This window comes from Rhododendron vialii, chromosome 11a (assembly GCF_030253575.1).
Source record: "Rhododendron vialii isolate Sample 1 chromosome 11a, ASM3025357v1".
Taxonomy (NCBI): Eukaryota; Viridiplantae; Streptophyta; class Magnoliopsida; order Ericales; family Ericaceae; genus Rhododendron; species Rhododendron vialii.
In genome coordinates this window covers 25,569,963-25,582,780 of record NC_080567.1, presented here as the reverse complement: position 1 = coordinate 25,582,780, position 12,818 = coordinate 25,569,963, and the positions used below count along the sequence as shown (strand labels likewise).

The window sequence follows — 12,818 nt, the reverse complement described above, 5'->3', positions numbered from 1 at the left end:
GATGATTTCCTACAAAACAGAAATAGCAAACTCTACGAGCAAAAATAGTTAAAGATAACCAAATTAGCAATGAAATTAGATTAAACTAAAGACCTAGAGCACCCTATATTGTAATATCGAGTGCTTATCAGAGTCACCGGCCTGAACAGGATGAGAGTTGAAACACCGGACCATGGCGACCGAAGACCAGTCTTCATCCAGCCGAATGCTGCTTAGCCCAGACAAACACTACCGGACCACCACCAACCCCACCAACACAGGACCATTCCTCAATAGACGCCGTATTATTCGCCCACCACCATCACCCACCAGATTTGGAACACCCAGACTGGTACAGAATCGGACAGGGGGATACTCGCCGATAGAAAAGGAAAACTGAAAAAAAACCCAGAAGAAAAACGAAAACCCCAAACACTAACCGCACACCTTATTATACTCGTCGCCGGACTAGGAACAAAACAGATCTTAAGACGATGGAAGAGGAACGGGACAGAGGAGTCACCATGCATCGGCGAAGCTGGTCGGAGGAACCCTTGCCGTCCTGACGAGCCGCCGCCCGAAACCTGCAGGTCATGGAGAACACGGCAAAGAGAGAGAGAGAGAGAGAGAGAGAGAGAAAGAGAGAGGAGAGGAGAGGCGAGGAGGGCGGTGGGGTGGGGGGAGGAAGGTGGGAGAGGCGGAGGCCCCCCTCCCCCAGATCTAGAATCGCTATCTGTTTGCTTCTGTCTAGAGAGAGAAAGAGAGAGAGAGAACAATCCTAGAACTCTCAAAGGACATAATTTCATAACTTCGTCTGTGTCAGAATCTACTAAAAAAGTCTAACGCTCAAAAACATTTGAAGTGACAACAACATATTTTATAGTCCCTTCTATTTAAGATTATCAAGGATCTACGAAACATTATTCCATTACTTTCAAACTTCAATTTTATCTTGTCCAAAACGAGATGATTTCATTTCATTATGCAACCAAATTAACGACCTAAAATGAAATGAAATCATTTTCCCCGAAAGGGTCTTGTTTGGACGCCCATCACGTATGGGCTTCATCTTCAGTTGTTATGGTATGGCTTCGGCCCAGCCCGTTCACTTAGTAACCCTGGAAAATGGGCCATCCATTGGGACAAAGGCCCATAAAAATAGCTTCCCGCACTAAATGTTGTTTTGTAATTTCTCACGAGTGAGAGGGGATAATTATTCAGTGCTCCCGGTGTACACTCCCTCTTCTCACATAACATGTGATGCCTACATGTAAGTCTCGCGTGGATCCCATATGTTATGCAAGGGAAGGGAGTATTGAATAATTTTCTTGAGTGAAAATGTGATACTATTTCAAAACAATGCTTTTTTATGATATCGAAAACCTTGTATAATTGATCAAATTTAGATCCATCAAAACAGATTCATTTACGTATCAATGTAGTTACAAATTAACAATATAGATAATTTTCCAAGAAATTCGAAGAATCTGGCTTGTCTGCAATTTGGACTGCAAAAGTACGGTTCAAATGATCACAACTGTTGAATAGTGTTTTCAATGGTTCAGATTTCTTTTCAATCTTCTACCGATAATAGAAGACTTTTACCGGTAAAAGATTCAACAAATTTAAACCATTGATTGTCAGTATGAGTGATTTAGATTGAACCACACATTCTTCTCTACAGTACAATTGACTACAGAGAAGCCGGATTCAATACGAAATGCTAATGGATGTAGAAACCTAATGTAGATGGCAGGAGTTTTAAAGGTGAACTTATATAATTGATGAAAGTTTGTTTAAAATGAGAGGCATAGCCTATAAGTCACATAATGCTTGTACACGTTTGTGAGCGAAAACGTGAACATGAAAAAATTTTAAACTATTGAAATTTATGAGAGTAGTAATTAAAAGCGCGAGAACAAGAACAAAGGGTTTTCGAAGGACGGCTTGACTAAAGAATAATTATTCATAGTCTTCAGCTAGTGTCACATGATATTCTAATACCCTAATCCACATTTGACCGTGAATTTAGCAACATATGTGGAGGATGATGGCATTAACCATTTAAATAAGGCAATAAAAAGTCAACTCAATAAGGTGACGGAAGAGAGGGAGAAGTGCAGATGGAGAGCGGCAGAGTGAGTTTATTCCTCTGTATCCGTGTGTAATGGCCTTCCCGACAAATTCCCCATAAAAAACCCACCTACTATATTAAATAAGAATTCCAAAAACCCGCCACCCCTGTCTCGCTCTCAGATCGCAACAGCGACGACCCAAAAAAACAAAAAGCGCCTCACTAGATCCTCGAAATCCCACTCTGCATCTCTGTATTTTGACCAACTGAGGCCGACCCCCCAACCGGCCCAATTCCTTCTTTTGAGATGATGAACTGCAACAAGTAGAAGAGTGAAAGAAAGAGCACCCCTTGTGGTGTCTTCACATGGCTAAGCGCCTCTACCAAGTTTGGAAAGGAAGTAATGTAAGATCTCCTTCTCAAAATTGGACCACTTATCAGTGCTTTTCGTTGGCTTTTACCATCTGGGCATGCTTAGATTCACTGTTTTTTTCTTGATTTGTAGTGGGGGTTTGGTAGTGTTTGGTTTTTAAAAATTGAAATATCTTTGTTGGGTTTTTTTTTTGGCTGGATTTTACCATTTGGGTATGCTTCATATTACTGATTCTGCCTTATAAAAAGTGGGTTTTCCAATTTTTGGTTGATTGAGTTTGCAGGGCTGAGTACTCTGTGAAACTTGAATCTCTTTGGTTGGTGTTTTCTCTTATTATTTTTTTGCTGGATTTTACCATCTGGGCATTCTTCACATTACAGATTCTGCCTTATAATAAGTGGGTTTTTCAAATTTTGGTGGATTGAGTTGTTTACATGTTTGCACTCTGTTAGTGGTATGACTAGGGCTTTGATGGACAGTGAATCTCATTTAGCTCATTAATCTTCTTAATTGTGGGTAACTTTAATAGGGTGTATTTGTTTCTGTGGTAAGAATGCTGTTAAAGGTCTAATGGGGCACTAAAAAGTTGATAGTTTAGTTTTGGATTTGGTGTGGATTTCCTGGTTTGTGAGATCTTCGTAGCTACAGTTTCAAGGCTATTGAGTGGCTTCGAAGTACAAGTTGGCTCGGTGTAGAACCAACCGTGGGTAATTGGCAGGTAGATTGCTGTTCAATTTTCGAGTAATTCGGAGCTTCCATTTGCTAAGGTCCTTTTTTGTGTCTTAGTTGAAGTCTGTGTTAAACTGCAACTTCAGCTTTCTTTCTGGAGTTAGCTTGTTGAACTGTTTGAGTTGGGTGACGGCCATAGGGGGTGGTGGCCGATTTGCAGACATAGTTTTTACAGTATGTACCACATTTCTGGATGAAAAACGTGCTTTAAATGGATAAGTGCATTGTTGTGGTCTTAGCATATGCATGTCTCAAGACGGTATGCATCTATAGACAGTCTTCTTTACTTTTCGCAATGGAACCTCACGTCTAATACTTATAAGACAAAGTACAATGATGACGAGTGACCACGACTCAAGGTTTGAGATATGAATTCAGAACAAGTGCAGTAGTTGATTCGGAAAAAGTTAGAAGAAGAAATTGAATAAGGTGGCAATTATGGCTTGATACCTATAGTTACTTTGTTGACAGGCCAGTACACCTTCCTGTGTCAACTGTCATTGTGTTAAGGCAAAGGTGACGGATAGTGTCCTAGTAGGCTTATTTAAGACATATCATAGGCTATTAGCTGTACACTCGTAATTGTGAGTTGTGACCAATAGGCATTGAAGGGTGTTCATATTATACATCTAGGGTTGCTTATAAGTGCAGAGATGTGTTATAGGTATTGTAATGTTGTAGATTCTGAAGAGAATGCGTTCAGGACATGGTAGCATGGATCAAGTTGAGAGCTTTGAAGTGTGATGAAATTGTGTCGATTTGGCGAATCTGAAGAGTTGAGAAACATATACAAGCCCAAATGGAAGGGGAGGTTTGGGAGGGTCATATTGTCAGTATATCAGGGAAAGGGCAATAGGAGGGGAGGTTTGTCGAGGTGTAGGTGAATTCAAATGAAGTTTACGTGTCCAAATAGGTATATCTTTGGGGTTGAAGTGGCCTTCCAAAAGAATTTTTGAGATTGCTCAGTCTGAGAAGTGCGTTGTGTCCAATATGATATTGTTCTTGCCTCGTTGATAGGGTAGTCAAGATATGATATTGGCAAGTAGAGGATGTATGGTATGCCCTTTTGTGGTAGACTGATCGAAGTCCAGATCATTCGGTAAAGATGTTTGGTTGGCCATTTCAGAGCTCATTTTGCACTGCTGGAGAAGGTGAAGATTTAGGCTTGGTTCAACAAGAGTTGGGTCTCCAGTCTTTTATGGGTCCAGTTAAAGAGTGGAGGGAGTTTCCTGTATTTTTTGTTTCTTTCTTTTCAGGGCTGTTGCAGCAAAGGTGTTGACTTCGAGAGACTGGTGTTTTGAAGATAAAACAGTCTTCTTTGACCAATGATCCTCCACAAGTTGTTCACACCATAGATATGGATCCTATGCGTTCTTTGAAATGTGACTAGGCTTAGGATTGTGGGTGATATCTCTTGAGGCTTTATAGCACATTTCTGATGGGCTTTGATGCTGGTCAGGGGAGTTGACATAAAATTCCAGTTGCAAGGTCGATTGAGGTAGGTGATGCCGTGATGGTGTATGAGTTGTAGATATGGGTGGTCTCGTGGCTGAAATGGTGCTATTCAAATTCAATGGAGTTATATGACCATTAGTTTAATTGGAAAAATCTGGCACGTGGTGGGGCCGTTTAGGTGCGTGAAAAGGGAGCAACAATGTTTTTTTTCTTCTCTTTTTGAGCACTTGGCGTGTGGAGGGATGGCTTAGGTAGAGCTATTGGAGTGGTTGAAGCAGGCCATGTGGGGGTGGACCGGTCACTGAGGCTTTTTTTAGACTGGTCTATATGGCTGCAGGGGTGGGCTAAGAATGGGAAGTGGATCAATCAAGCTTCAAATAGGATGACATGAATGTTGGGATAAAATTTAGCATAACCTTGACTTGTAGTGGCACAGCTGAGTTACTGAGTACTCCATCTGAATTTCGTGCAAGCTAAAGAGACCAAAATATGGGCCAGGTGCTTATGGACATCACATGAGGAATTTATGGAGAGAAAGAGGCTTTGTTAGGACTGATTGTGTTGTACCAGTACCCGTATTCGTACCTGAACACGCGCCTCTTATTCTGAAGTGTGGCGTAAGGTAGTTGAGGAGGAGGGGTGGGAACTTGTGTTCTCTTTACCTACGGGAGTTTCATTTATGGATGGTAGCTAAATATGGTTACCATGGACCTTTGGTTGCTGAATAGGACATAATTGATCTGTTTGTGGAAGCAAGATAAGTTATGGTTAGTGAGAGCATATGAAGATTCTTGGTCCTTTTTTATTTTCTTGATGTTCCATTCAATGGCTTTGAAAGGTAGAATACTAGATAGGATAGGTAATGGAAGCTGTTAGAAATAATTTATTTATTTTTTGCATCTAATTTGCTGGGGATTAGTGCATTGTTCTATGCAAGCCATTTAGCAAAGTCGGAGATCCCCAGTTTGCGGAAAGGTGTAGAAAGAAGAAGGGGAATTGGGTGGCGTGGGGACAAAGGAGAGGGAGTCGTATAAATGTGTAAGGAAGAAGAAAAATGTTTCGTTTGGGGAGGTTTCAGATTTGATGTCAAATTTCGAGATGCAATTCGTGACGTTCTGTTCATTAAAGTCCAAACAGTGGGGATAAGGGTTAGGGACTAGCTGTAGTTTCTGTATGAAGCTTCACATTGTGACAACGTTGTAAGTCCTTGTCTTGGAACTTGAAAGCTGATCCTGAAATCATGAAGGCAAACTCCATTACCCTAGCATAACGCTATGCTTCCCACCATTGAAATTTGATTCAGGGCAAGAGAATTACCTTCATCTAGTCCGTTACCCTGCTGGAAATAAATCTACGGTTTTCTCAACCCAAAAGATGAAAAAAGTCCTCCCAAACTATCATGACATCCTTCCACAGTCCCATTCCTTAAGGCCCTTTAGTACAGTAGTCCTCTCACCTAGCATAACGCTATGCTTCCCACTATTACTCTCCTTCAAAGTCTCTTTTCAGGGTCAATCCCCACAATCACTTGCCTAGCATTGTTGCGGTAAACAAATCTAGCTTTAATGGACCGAAGCACCTGCTTCTTGTATGGTTATACATGACCTGAACCTTGCAACAGGAAAAGAATGTGCTGCTGTATTGTGCCCTCTTTGTATTTCTTGGCTTCTCTGTTGTCCTGACAATACTTGATCTGTAGGCTTAGAAGTATGCAGGGAAGAGGAGAATTTGCAACATCTAAGTTCCTAATAGTAGTTGATACTTCTTTGGTTTGGGGCTCTGTAAGACTGTATAAGTGGGTGGAGAGCTTGGTGTAGCACAAGTTTCTTAAAAACACTTAATCATAAGAATGTCAAGGTTGAAATACTGAAACAGGGTTATCCTTTCGGGCGTGTTTGATAGGAGGTTTGGGAGGGGAGGATTGGATTAATAATCCCATGGGGCTATTAATTCCTTGTTTGGTTAGGTTTTTGGAGGGGGGACTAGTTGTCCCATGGGATTGTTAATCCCCCAAAATGGGGGTATTAGCAATACCATGGGGGGGGGGGGGGGGGGGGGGGGGGGGGGGTGGTACTAGTAATCCCATCCCCATGGGATTGAGCAATACATGTTTAAAAACACACTTCAATCCCAATCCCAATCCTAATCCTAACCAAAACAAACATGTTATTTACAATCCCTTCCCATTCTCAATCCGAATCCCAATCCTAATCCCGTGCAAAACAAACATGAATAAATAATTCATCTTCTCATTAATAATCCCACCTCATTCTCAATCCCAATCCTAATCCCACGTCATTACGAATCCCCTCAAAACGAAATCTGCAATCAAACACGCCCTTTAGGATTTCATTTCCTCAAATTGCTGCAGTTACGCAGTACTGTCAACGCAATGCTTGAATATCACTTTCATGGTATTACTTTGCGGGATCTGTGCTTTTTTCTTATATGACGATGACTGATATGGTGATCTTGTGACCTTTCTTGTCACTGGGAATGAACATGAACTGGCTGTCTTGAGCCTTTAACCCTTGAATTATGAATAGAATCCATCCTTGCAATTTTGTCTCTTCCTCCTTAATTTCCCCTCTCAAGGCTACTTTCGAGCAACAAGGAAGGTTACTTTGTGTAAGGCTGGTGTAGCGCACTTCCAAGGGGCCAAGGACCTCTTCTTTATCTAATACTTCCCACAGTAGAGTTACAAGTTCTGCAAATATTCAGTCTAGCACTGAGTAGGAAAATGGTCCGGCAACTACAATGCTTCTTTATTTAGCGTTTACATTGACGTAGAGTTCTCCGAAGGACTGTATGTGAAGATGTTCACTCATGCTGGTATGCTGATAAGGAGAACAATATCGAATTAGGATGAGGGTCTATGAAGCAAGGAAGCAGATACGCTGATACAAAAAATCAAAAAAAGTTTTATATGTGCAATAAGGATATACCAAATATATGCATGCATGCATCATCTTCTATACCAATATGGCCAAGATACGTTGGTATTTCGTATGCATGCATTTCATAGCCACAATGAAGCGGATTTAATGCTTAGCAAGAAACATTGAAATTGAATACATTTTTATGTTCTTTTCTTAGCAATTCTTGATACACATATTTAACGTTTTAGGAAGTAGGTACTATCTGAAGAGCCACTATCCAATCTGTTAGAATATGGATGCACACAGCCACAATTGTCATCTTCTTAGATGTACAGAAAGTAATAGAAAAATAAAATTTGTTAATTTAACAAGAATTTGTTAATTCAAACTATTCTGACTATTATGTTAACTGCACTGTTGTCATCTTCTTAGACGAAAAGAAAGTAATAGAAAGATAAAATTTTCCTCTCCAAACGCTTACAAAATCTATTCTTGGGCTGTGTCATAAAATGTTACCAGGCTATGCCATGCAGACTATATGTACCCAACCTTATCTCCACTTGGAGATTTGATTTTCCAAAACTATTGTTATCAATTACGCTTATTAATCGACATTACAAGTAATGTTTTCTTAATGATCAGGGAAAAAGAGTGGATATTAGAATTCAAGATGTTATGGTGCAAACTGCGAAGAGTTGGAATAAGTAGATGTATAATGAACCATTTCCTAATGGCTTAAGCTTCGGGACAATAATACTATTCTTTTGCGCAAAATATGCTACATATACTCAAAATGTTTTGGATAATTCCAAAAATATCATATACTCCTTTAATTAATGAAAATTACTTTCAAGTTATGGAAACTTTTAGGTTGAGTAGGCAAGTGGAGTGGTGGGCACCATGTACTCCTATGTGTTTGACAGGAGTTCAAACCTCACTAACTTAAACTAACAATGTTGACTTTCGCCGAAAACCCCCCGTAAAGGTTGCGTATCCGAGGAGCATCGCTGAATCTGTAATATGGATATGACTCCCTTCTAGAAGTATATGTGCTTCATACCTGAGGTGCAACTGTCCACTAGCATGGTTGCTTCATTACCATGGCCTCTCTAATTTTATCTGGTTTGGGCGAATGATATCTACTCTTTTGTTTCCCATTCTTCAGCTGGTGGAACTTCACATCTTACATTCAATCTATGTATAACATGTAAAACTATATAACTTTTTTTAAAAAAGAAAAAGAAAAGGATCTGCTTAGGGAACTTTGTTTCTGTTTTTTTCTTCTTAAATTTTCATTTGATTTTGTCCTTTCTTGTTGGTTTTTATCTTTTTGTTGTGTGAGGATTTATAATGAAATCACGTCAGAAACAAAATTCTATGGTTACTAGTACTGACTTAACTTATTGTTTTTGTCTTGCAGAAATTTCTCCTTGGTGGGAGATTGATATTTGGGCCAGATGCCCGGTCAATGATTTTCACCCTCTTGCTGATAATTGCTCCAATTATTGTCTTTTGCATATGTGTTGCATGGCATCTTCGGCATCAGTTTTCACCACATAATTCGGGATATGCAGTTTTGGTGGCACCAATCATCTTCACTATCTTTGTTAGTCCTCTTCTCTTGACGTTGAATAACAATCATCTCTCAGAGTTTGTCAAAAAATGAGCTGATTATTGGGTACTTGGTTCTAAATCATTACCTGACTCCTGAGTCTTGAGACCAGAGTCACCAGACTATAGGTTCTAAATTATTTTTAAGAATCTACTAAATTATGCGCATGTTTCACTGGACTTGTTCTCTACAATTCGTCGGTTTAGGTGGTTGTGATGGTCATCAGGTTATTTTGCAGTGTTTGGTTTGGAAAATATATCCAGCCCGATCTCTTGAAGAAATTCACCTTCTAGTATAGAATTGGGTTGTTAGTGCATTAACTAATAATGTAGGCAATATTATGGAGTATATAATGTGTTGGTCTACCAGATTTATCCTAAATTCTAACATACTCATAGCTCTAGGTTTCCTGTTTCACATACTTTTGCTCACGTTAATGCATTTTTTTTTTTGTCTAATGTCATTTGAATGATTTCTTTTGTTTTGTATTTACTGTACATGTATATTTCTTTCTTTCTGTCGGTAGGTGTTGGGGCTTCTTTTTCTTACTTCAGTCCGGGATCCAGGCATTGTTCCTCGTAATTCACATCCACCGGAGGAAGAGTTCACTGCGCAGTCGATCGAGGTTGGAGGAAGACGAACACCTAGCCTACAGTTTCCCAGGACAAAAGAAGTAATGGTTAATGGCATTCCCGTGAGAGTCAAATATTGTGACACCTGCATGCTATATCGCCCTCCGCGTTGCTCACATTGTTCCATTTGCAACAATTGTGTGGAGCGATTTGATCACCATTGTCCTTGGGTGGGCCAATGCGTCGGATTGGTATCTTGACATCCGCTCAACTTCTCTTTTCTTTATTTTTTAACCCTGTTGTTTCTTACCCCTACTTTTTTCTCTTTCATAATTGATGTTCTGAGTTGACATTTTGCTTCTTTGTGCTGTATGATCTTGAATCTAACCATTTCTGATTATGTGCAGCGCAACTACCGTTTCTTCTTTTGTTTCGTGTCGTCTTCAACGCTCCTTTGCATCTATGTGTTCTCCATGTCAGCTTTCTACATCAAGGTTTTGATGGATCATCAAGGCACTGTGTGGGAGGCAATGAAGAAATCTCCCGCATCGGTGATACTAATGGCTTATTGCTTCATCTCTCTATGGTTTGTAGGTGGACTGACGAGCTTTCATTTGTACCTTATTAGCACAAACCAGGTCAGTTAACTACTACTATGCATCTCTGGCCAACGAGACACGATGGACATTTCATAAATGTCCAGTAATCGTGTTATTTATTTAAAGAAATTATAGTTTCGTCGAATACGAGTTATGTTGAAATATGTAATGTAGATTTCGAATTCTTGTTGAATGGACTGGTCTTGTGTTCCATACACATCCACCCTAAGATCTACGTTACGTTACATCGTATTAAGTAGAGGTGTCAAGTGCGTATATGTGTCTAAGTAACAGACAGCGTCCAATTCCTTTGTCTAGGACACATGAAAATGGGGAAAATTTCCATGATCGTCTACTTTAGTCCTTTTATTTTCTTTGATAACAATGTGTTCAAGGTACATTGAGACATTTTATGCATAATCTGAGAGCTTTAGGCATAGATATAAAAATATGATTGTTGGTGGACGTTTAACCGCTCTTGTTGGAACATCTGATCACTTATCCAAGCGTCTAACACAGTTTTACATTTAGAAGAGTCCGTATGATGTAGCCTGAGATCTGCTAAACATAATTAGCAACTACAGATGTACGAAAAATAGATGGGACTCATGGACAGGCTTTCTCTTGACACATTTGTATCATGCGCGTGATTTTTTCTATCTACCTTTTTTTGCAGACTACCTATGAAAATTTCCGATATAGATCCGATAATAGAATCAATGTTTACAACCGGGGTTGTTTAAGCAATTTTCTAGAAGTATTTTGCACGGCAATAAAGCCATCAAGAAACAATTTCCGATCCTTTGTGCGGGAGGAGATACAAAGACCTTATTTGCCCTCCATCAGGGGAGCAGAATCGGAGGATTTTGGGGATGATCGGCGCACCAAGGTGGAAGATGACCAAGACATCGGCGGAGATCTATTAAAGATCTCACAGCGTCATAGTATTGAAGATATCGAAGCCGATATACGCAGCAGAGGAAGCGATGTGCCTCGCCATGATTCATCGGATATTGATTCCGTTTTGGGTTCCGATTGCCGACCCCCTACTGTTCAATCTCAGTCGGACACATGGCGGTCCAGTTTGGGAAGGAGAAGCGGGAGCTGGGAAATTGGTCCGGAGGTCCTCGGCCGACCTGACCGAGAGTAGAAGCTATGGTGTTCCAAAGGAAGCACACCTGTAGATGGACCGAAAATACTAATAGTTGGATTAGAATTCGGCATTGAGACATTGGATTGGGAGGTATGTTGTTTTGATTTGAAAGTTACCTCATGCTGCAGGCCGTCATTTTTATTCCTCCCCTCGAATATAATACCCCCTTTTTTTCTTTTTCTTTTTCGTTCTTTCGTTTTCGCTAATTTTATTTCCTTGCTTGTGGGATATATAGACTCTTTTCTTCGAGAAAGCAATCGATAGGAATGTGTGTAATTGTTTCAGAATGGAAATAGGGTGTGAGAATTGGTTCATGAAATACAGTTTTCCGATGCTGGGTTTTGTTGGTTGTGTAAAGATCTCCACCAAAACAGTCTAGGAATTTTCGGACACAATCATCTTTGGAGCTGTCCGAGGTATGTGGACTCGCATGTATCGTAACGGTTTTGAATGTCAGAAATTGTTTATTAAGATCGTTTTACTGCGTTGCTCTTATCTATTATACATTCTGAGATCTTATTTTCTATAGAGAGAGAACTGTTCCCACATCGGAAAAATTAAAAATATTTGAGTAGTTTAAAAGGGTGAATGTAACAAGCTATTATTGCCCAGGCTTGGTGGTGCAAGCCCATAACCCGAGCCACAGACTCTTATACACCATCGGGGGGCACAGACGGGCCGAATCTGTTGTGCGAAGCGAAGGCACGACTCAAACCATAAAAGGTCACGCAGGCCCTAGCGGGTTCTCGGTTGGCTGCCTATGAAAAGCCTTATCATTGAGATTTATAGCCCATTATGCTAGGGAACCCACGTGACCTCGTGCGTAAATTCCAATAATTGAGTCCTTGAGAGGCCCTGCTTCTGCAATTCATTCTGGCCCGATGGCCGGTTGGTGTCCGGCCCAATTTTTTTGCCTGCCCCCACCCCTTCTTGTCTTTCTTTCTTTTTTTTTTTTTTTTGGGGGTGTGTGTGTGTGTTATTTGCTTCACTAGCGAAGTGCGTGTGCCCGCGGCACTATTCACCCTAATTGGAATTACGTTTTCAATCTTGTACGTTGGATCTCAACCCGTGGGGTAAAAGACTGATGACATTTGTGTAATAAACTAAGAAAGTATGGGCGATTTCTTAAGAGTAGGATTGAAGAGATCTCCGCCATTGATCTGATGGAATTAATATAAGCCATTCCAACAACTTATGTGGGGTTCACACCCTTCTGTTTTGTACTATATAATATAATATAATATATTTGCAATTTTGTGGTGATGTTTGCTTAATTCTATAACAAATTCAACAATGTTCTACAGCAAGGTGTTTTCTCCAATGAATCTCAAGTGCGTTTTAATCGAACTGAGTTTTGAGTAGTTTAGTATTTGTCCCAAAACATTAGAGCATC

General features: G+C 40.2%; 1 pseudogene; it reads left to right on the top strand.

Moving 5' to 3' along the window:
• Window positions 1-2,066: 2,066 nt before the first annotated feature.
• Window positions 2,067-11,896, top strand: LOC131306530 (protein S-acyltransferase 8-like; annotated as a pseudogene).
• Window positions 11,897-12,818: the final 922 nt, after the last annotated feature.